Source organism: Megachile rotundata, chromosome 2, assembly GCF_050947335.1.
Source record: "Megachile rotundata isolate GNS110a chromosome 2, iyMegRotu1, whole genome shotgun sequence".
In the NCBI taxonomy this organism is placed as follows: Eukaryota; Metazoa; Arthropoda; class Insecta; order Hymenoptera; family Megachilidae; genus Megachile; species Megachile rotundata.
The window spans coordinates 3,553,019-3,562,163 of NC_134984.1; positions in this window are offsets into that span (position 1 = coordinate 3,553,019).

Below are 9,145 nucleotides of genomic sequence, written 5' to 3' on the forward strand. Positions count from 1 at the left end.
AAATGTAGTTGTGCATTAGAAAGAGAAGATATAGATCACGTTTTGTGGAGATGCAAAAAGTACAGACAGAGAAGAATACGAATCAGAGGATTCGCAAGAGAATGAGTGGATTAGAGAGTCAGTTTCTACGAAACAACATCAAAAAATATTAAAACAGATTGATGTCTTATTGAATAAGTGTGCTTTGAGGATTTAATAAGTGGCAAACACTGAAGAAACCAAAAACATAGGTGTAATAGATTTAAGTACATTAAAATCCAAGCATGGTAATAAAAATGACGAGAAAGACTGTATTAAATGAACGAATAAGTATTAAAAACAATACAAATTTTATAAAGCATATAAAGAATAGATATACATATGTATATACGTATATAAATATATTTCGTTATATTTAAATAAAATAATTATCTATGTAAGCAAAGATACAAGTGAGAGAAAGAGAGTTTATATGTATAATGAGGGAAGAAGACGTTCAAACTTCGAGCAGTATGAAATCTAACAAATGTAACGTCCCTGGTACTAGAACCTGGTATTTTACAGCACTTATGAAGCAAAGAGCGGCTTTTGTCTATTAAGCGACTCGTTTTTACTATAACTAATTCTAAAAGAATGTGGGATCGTGGTGGCGTGTGGTTAAAGAGTGAAATCTACAGGTTAATACCTTTCATTAATTAGGTTTATTCAAATAATGATGAGAAAAAGAGTTATAATTAACAATTACTTTAGTAAATATAAAAATGTATGTGTGACTGAATTCTATAAGCAAATTTCTATAAGCAAAATTCTATAAGCAAGTATAATAGACTTGTTGTTGACGCAAATCGCAGAACGGTAGCTAACTACTTCAATTACGCGGTTTTATAATGATATATGCAACACAAAAATATAACGCAATTTAATAATGGATCTAGATCCTAACAGAACTGACAGAACAATATTTGGTTAATTACAAAACTCTAAAATTTGTATTAAACGTGGAACAGTTACTCCTTGTTTGACTCTAAACTAATTAGATTCATGGCCCTTTTTGTCAGAACACAAATCGACACCCAAAACCTGATCGCTTAATTGAGGAGCCTGCGTTAGCTAGCTGCTAGAATTACCCAACGATGCAAGAATCAAGTGACCGACGTGTGACCAACAGGGTTGCAAATAAGAATGACTCGACTTTAATTATTTATTGAAATTAATGAAACGCCACCCAAAAGACACGGGCTTCAGAGACCAAGCCGCTCAATGATGGGGAGCCTGCGTTAGCTGGCTACTAAACTACCCAGAGCGAACTCCGAGAATCTGACGGCGAATTAGTAATTCAGGAAAATAAGAAATATGTATGAGTGACTGGTGAGCTCTCGTTGATGTCTTAGTTTTTTCTGGGGCTGAGCATAGCACTCTCCTTATGGAGTTTCAGAGACAAGATCGTTTGAACGGGGAGCCTGCGTTAGCTAGCTGCTAGAATTACGCAACGATCGAGTATCCAAATGGCTGATACCCGCTGTCCAGTCAAAACTAAGAATCTTGTAGGCTCTTACCAGTTAAAACTGCTCCAGTTAGTCGCTTCCTAAGAGGTCCGGCACGTAGTACTTCCAAGATTGTTCTGCACTCGCAGCCGCTGCTGCACGCCCTTTTATATCCAGAGAATCATGGATTATCCCGCTCAAAAAGTAGTTATTATTTTATTACGCTTTATTTAGTAGCAAATGTATATTAGTTTGATTAATAAAAATACGCTTTGATTTATTATTAATTAGTTTTTCACAAGTTTTCCCGTTAAATCGTATTTTTAATAATTTTTAGATACGCAAATTATGTGTTTTAATAGAAGAAATAATTAATCACAAACAATACATAAAATAATAGCTAAAAATATAACGCAATTTATAATGAGTGAATAATTAATAATAACTTTGTTTCGAAGTATATCTTCTGTCTCTTTCTAACTAACGCGCGCGCCATCGATCGGTGATCTACTCTAAACAATGTTGCACGCGTGAGCTACCCCATCCCATTACCACACGAATTTTTATGGTGCAGTCGGTAATTTGAGGTCGATAATAGCTTGGAGTTGATAACTCCAAAAATGAAGTTTTTAGATTTTCCAATAGATTTCACCACAGGGTAGTCAGGTATTTTTGGACAGCAATAAATATCACATGTTTAATAAAGTCTAATTTTGAAAGGTGCAAGTTTGAGATAACGTAAACAAAGAAGATGGGCTTAAACAAACAAATGTGACTCTACGACATTAAATGTCATATACTTGACGCTGTCTCTGAAATAAATACGAAATGTTTACGCTAACAATTACAGACACAAGAATATCGTTTTTTATTAAAAATTCAGCCAAGAATTGTCAGCAACAACGATGTCAATATTTGATTTTCAATATCGAAAATAGACAATAAGCATCTGAATTTATTAGAAGTGTTCTCCATAAAGCTGCAGTTTTAAATTGTAAATCCCTCGCATTTATTTTAAAGATAGTATCAAACATGCGGCACCTAACAACATTTAGTAATCAAAGTAGTTAAAAAGATTCTATTTGATGAGTCAATCATAAAGAAATAAAAGCAATTCAAGATATACCATTGCACCCAATGTTTATTAGCGTGATAAAGATTGAAAAAAATTGTCATTATGTATGAACTACGTAACATACGTGCACAAAAGATTTCTTTTCCCTTATAACGATGTAGACCTTAAAAATAAAAATATTAACATTTGTTTGGAGGGGGAGGTTCTATAATAATTAATGTCCTAATTCGGATCAAATTTAAAAATATACGAAATTGATAAAAAATTGTTAAAGTAGTAATTGCAATTTTCCTTCAAAGTTGAAATTTGTAGAAAAAAGGCGAAATATTGTATATTTCTTGTAGGAAAATTCAAATTCTTTTAAACCAAAAATTTCACACATTTTAGAATTTTTCTAGTCTATTCGAACATCTGTCTGTTCGTAATTAAAATTATGTTGTGAGGAAAAGTTTGGACAAAGTGAGGACAGATATTGTTTAAGTAGCATTTTATGTAAAAAAAAAGCATCTTAGAAGACATTTAGAAGCTTTAACAAGGATATAGTCGAATAAGATGGTCAATTATGCCCAAATAAACCTTGCAATACATCATTTAGTACAAAAAAAAACATGTCATACCAAATTTCAATTTCGTATCTCAAACGGGCGGAGATTGTAATAAGGACAAATTGAAATTTTAGTTTTTATCCTATTTTTCGATGTAATAACGCACAAAAATTCTGAAAAATTCTGAAGCATTAGAGACAGCTACATACTTTTTTTGGGCGCAGGTACGTGACCTGCTGAACATAAACATTTTACATTACATCTTTATTATTCGTTTCTTAATAATTTCAAAATACGTTTAAAACGTTTTTAAATTACCGTTATTCATTTCTGCACTCTCAAAATGAAAAAAATTATTTTTTTTTTTAATATAAGTCCAGTAAGGAGCGAAAAATGTGTGTACCGATTACACAACAAGACTCTTAGGCACTTCGCCAACGTTGTTGCAATAAACTCTTACTTCTTATTGTTAGTATAAATCAATCGCTGTATAGGATTAATTAATAAAGTTATTAACATAGTTATTTTTTTAACTTTGTCACACCTTACCGAAAAATCTAAAAAAATTAGAGAATAAAAGTTATGTTACGTTAGTTAAGTTATTTTACAAGTATAGCTTACGATCAAAAAATCTAAAAAAAATTCTAGCGCTACTGAGTCCAATGTTTCATAATTTTTTTACGTCATTAAATAGAAAAAATAGAGCAAAGACTAAGATTTCGATTTCTACCTGTTACTACACTCTCGGTTGAGCTAAAGGATTAGATATACTTAGCGTGAGATATCTTGTTTTATACGCTATCGAATAACCTATTGCAAGTTTCATTTGATTGTAGGAAGAATATTTGACCATTTTATTCAATTATACGCTTTGGAAGATTATAATGCTCCTGTATTGCATACCTTATTAAAAATGTTACGTGCGGGAAGCGCGCATATAAAGCCGCGAAGTTGTATGCCCTAGCAAAATTAATTGTCAACGGGACTTAATGTTTTGTGGATTCGAAGATACGCTAGCCCCATACGGGCCCTTTCACAAGATCGCGAGGTTTATGGGATAAGAAAGAGGCAATAAAAGAAATGTAATTCAAAATAATTAAAATATACAAAAGATTATATTTTGTAAAATATGAAATGATTAGAATGGTAACGTGTGAAATATAATATGAATTACAAAGGTTAAATTTTGAACAGAACAGAAATATTGTAAATACCCGAGATGCGCAATTCAAAGGTTTGAAGGACAAGCAATTTCTCAAATACAAAATAAAAAGATTATCTAGTAAGGGAGATCCCAAAGTTAAATAATTAACTACTGGATATACTTGCTGGAAAATTCATAAAATAGCTGGAAGAATAAAGGAAACAACTCACCGAAATGTTTGTACTTGAACGAATTTACAATTAATCAACTCCCTTATAAAATGTGATTTATCAGCTATGCCCGGTTCCTGGAGGAAGAACACATACGCATTTAAACACTCCACCAATGAGAACTTTGAAACTGACCTATTGCGAAATTCAAATAAACTATAAAAATGAAACTATATAATACTTTAAAATTAAAACGAAATATAATTGAGTGGGGAAAAAAATAAAATAATAATTGAATTGAAAATTTATCGTGATTATTTAACGCGAAAGTTTAACGTGAAGCCAGAGTCTTTGTCCGATTTTTGCATTTTCACAAACTCAAAAGCAAACTCGTCTCTACACCACCTCACGGACTCCCAACACGCACCTCGCGATTATACACCGAAGAGTGTCGCAACTTGGACCTCTCGGAGAAGACCAGAGTGGGCCTAGTCCGAAATTGTTTACGTTGCATTGAGATGCGCCTAACGAATTAGGCTACGAGGTCAATGCGTAAGGGTCCGTGATTCGTTTCCTCCCTTGTCCAGCTCTTATCTTTCTCTCTTTCTATATAGTTCTTTCCTTTACTCTTGAGTTATGGACTGCTAATTAACTTTGAATAATTTTTACATGCATAACCAGTACAGTATAAAATGTTAATCTGCACATATTATAAAAATTTAGAATCAAACATTATCTATTTCATCTTTACAATTATTAAAATTAATTGCGCTCGATACTGCAACTACATTGTAGGACTGATTGACGTATAAGTACTTACAATAACGGTATAATGAAATATTATGGACAATTTATATAATAATTGTAATGTTACGAGGACAATTTCTATTGCAATTCTATATTGCGTCGCGAATCCTTGAGGAACATTCCAGAACGCTCGGTGTTACATATCGGACCACACGAGTGCGAATTTCATTTATGTTTGGCGGTTCGCAGAAGTAAAACGATCTAAGAATTTGGCCATGGGACCACGTTGATTGTAAGGAAGGAATGTGCGATATTAACAATCTTAGTTTAGTCGCCAGAAAATAGTCTATCTAATAACATTAAAGACTGTTACTGGCGTTCGATCAGGGTGTTCCCAGAATGCAATATGCATTATCGATACATGTTCGGTCGGTGAGAAGTCTCAAAGGAAATTTTGAAAAATATTCCTATTCGGAACGTAACAAAAACAAAAAAATTCAAATAAAATTCTATTTTTTAAAATGAAATTTTGGGTTTTGAAATATTGATGCTTCAGTAATTTGGAACTTTGAAATTTTAGAATTGTGGAACTATACAATTTTTTAATTGTGAAACTTTGGGACTCTGAAATTTCCAAATTTAGCACTTTATAATGTTGAAAATTTAGAACTACAAAAGTGTAACTGTGTATCATTTTTGGGATTTTGAAAAATACGGTCCATCGTAAATCAAGATATGAAAAATTTCTATAATATCCCCTGCTCTTGTAATATGAAATGTCCGATTTCAAAACATCAATGTTTGATACAATTTAATCACATAAAAGTACTATAAATTAATACCATTATAAGATAGCCGCACATCCTACTAATGTTACCAGGGTTGAATTTTTTTAAAAAAGCTATTTAGTGACAGTTTCCAATATATCATATAGTTTAAACTTTTAGCTAATGCTTAACATAAATTAGATTTTGTGTTCTTCTGGAACAAAAATAACAAAAGGTTACAAAGCAACGAATTTACACACAATATCCATTGCAATATATAACTATATCATACTTTACAAAAAATTATATCCAACAAAATATGAACAATTTAATGTTAATAAATTACCAAATATGATAAGATCTGCTTAAGTATGTGTTGAATCAATAATTGATTAATATATAGTAGTAAAACAACAATTAGAAAACTAGTTATCAGAAAAATTGATATGCGGAAAAGAAATTTTAATATTTATTACACAGTGAATCCAAGACAAATAAGTAAGGCAATAGTGTTCATTTAAAATAATAAATAACTGATCCTGTAAAAGAGATCAATGATAATTGACCTCTTTATGTCTTATAAAAATGCTTATTACTTACTAATACGTTACAATGTCTGTATAAAACGATGTAAGTTGAAGTTTCCTCTCTTTAGAAATACTGAAGATACCGGCAGAATTGCTTGCACCTACCTTATATCAATTTGACGGTTGTAGTCTGTTGAAAATTACTAACAAGGAGAAGTAAGGAAATATTTCGACTTTGATAAAACTTCGTACGTTTGTTAAGTAGGTAAAAATAAAGGACACATATTTTTTTATCGACTGAGACGCGGGTTCAAGGGGTGAAACGACTCCTTAAAGTTTCGACCCGCTTTGGCTACCTCGAAAACCAAACGAAATACATACATTAAAACTTCTAATAGAAAAGTTGTATGGTTTATTGCGTATAATTACAGGATTTTTCATTACCTTGAAAATTTTTCATAACCTTATTTTACAATTTATTCAAATTTGCATAATGACAAAAAGTGTAGAGCATTTTATTACAAATCCATTGGTATATGTGTATACGATATTGCCTTCTATAATTCCTCAGATTTTTATTATAAACATTACACGTGCGCACCCGGTGTCGCGCCGTACGATATTGAACTGAATCATGCCGGACGATATTGCACTATCAGTTAACGTTATTTATAAGCGTAAATGAGAAATAATTATATTTGCGTCACACATAACTGTTAATTTTATTAAATTTGTATTACAAAACACGTATTGTCAAAGTACATAAATATTCTATATGCCAATTTTATTAAATAATGAATAGATTGAATAAATTAGGCAACATAATCGCGGCAATAATAGTATTCTTATCACACTATGACATTAATCTCCACACACGAGACAGCATTCTAAAACAATAATCATTTGTTCATAATCAGTTTTCTTCACTATGAATTGAAAATTTCATTAGATATTCTTGGTATAAAAGTAGATATATATGGTCAAGACTATCTCATTTTGAAAATCCCGAAGAATTTTGCTATGCATCAGATAAGAAACCACTATACCATGCAGGGTGTTGGGCTACTGGTGGGCATAATTTCAGGGGGTGGTGTTGGGGTCACCTAACAAACGTACTAAGTTTCATCAAAATCGGAAGGGGACACCTCCGTGTCATTCCTTGTAAGAAAGTTTTCGTAAGTCCCTCTGGGGGTTAAAACCACTCTAAAGCCAGAAAAAAGACCTAAATTTGACAATTTATTTTGGAAGTACGACAAACAGAAAAGAATTTCTTTTCCGAGGGTTTATTTAACATATATTGAAGTATAAAAAAGAATTTTTTTATTATCATTTTCGTACAAAATGGGGGCGACTGAGCCCATCGATGGAAACAGCTTTTGTAAAAATACCGCCATGGGAGAACGTATTTCTCGCCATGTGTGAGTCGTGGAACGAAAAATCAAACAAATTTTTAATCTGTATACAATTAACTTTTGAAGTACGTAAGGCTTTTTTGATTAATCAATTTTTGTAGAAGTTATGCGTTTTTTTTTTTTTTTTAAGAAATGAATCGATTTTTTGTATGAAAAATGAGCATTGAATTGTTTATAAAAAAAAAAGTTTGCACTCAATCAAAAAACGGCTACGTACTTCCAAAGACAATATTGTTGTGAAGTTACTGTAAAAATTTCAATTCAATCCATGCAATAGTCACTGAGAAATCAGTCCTCCCAGTATGAAGAAAGCGGTTTCGAGAGAAACGCGTTTAAAGTTTTATGAACATTTTAATCCTTGAATTTTCTGTTTACCTCTAATCTGCAGTGCCTGCACTATACATGTGGCTAACCAAGTCGATGTTTCCGTTGCTTCCGTTTATTTTGTAGGTAACAGGTCAACTTATTATTTTAAATGGTAAAAGTAATACAAAAGCGATGAATCACAACACGGTGCATAAATACTCGGTGCGCGCTCTGAGAAGCTGCGGCAAAATTGATAATTGAATCTTTTAAAATTTGTTTTCGTTTAAGGCCAAAAAAAAATCGATTTTTTGAAAATTCTAGAGTGGTTTTACCCCTTTATACGAACTGGCTAATTGCCAGAAAACTATCCCGTTGATCGCGTCATATATTACGTAGTATCTATCACTCAATAATTTTATATTAAAAAAAACAAACCTACTATTACAAAGTACCACAAATCAGGATAAAGAAGTGGAGCAATTATGATTCCTTATGACTATCTCTTTAAATTTACCCATCTAAATGTATTCAAAGTATTTCAATTAATATCGAGACCTATGTTGAACATTTTTATTACATTTTCTTTAATATTAATATAATTTGGGTCAATAGTAAGGAATAAATAGATCAAGTTTTGAAAACGAAAAAAATTAAATTTTGTGACAAAGGAAAGAATAAGATAAATATTATTTCGAGAAATTGAAAACGTGAAAGAAAAGAATTGCTGAAAAAGGATAAATTTACTAATTACTATTGTTTATTATTTTTGTGAACACGGAACGATCACGATTTTAAGAGTTTCCTTATTTTATTTTAGTGAAATTTCGAACGTTAAAAATAAAATCATGAAGAATTTATGCAAGTTATAACCTCAAATAATAATTAACGAATAGCTAGAAGTAAAATCATGAATCTGCTCGCAAAAAAAGTTACAACTAAATATTCAAACGTAAGGGATCCTGACTACACATTTTAGACATCTAACAGTT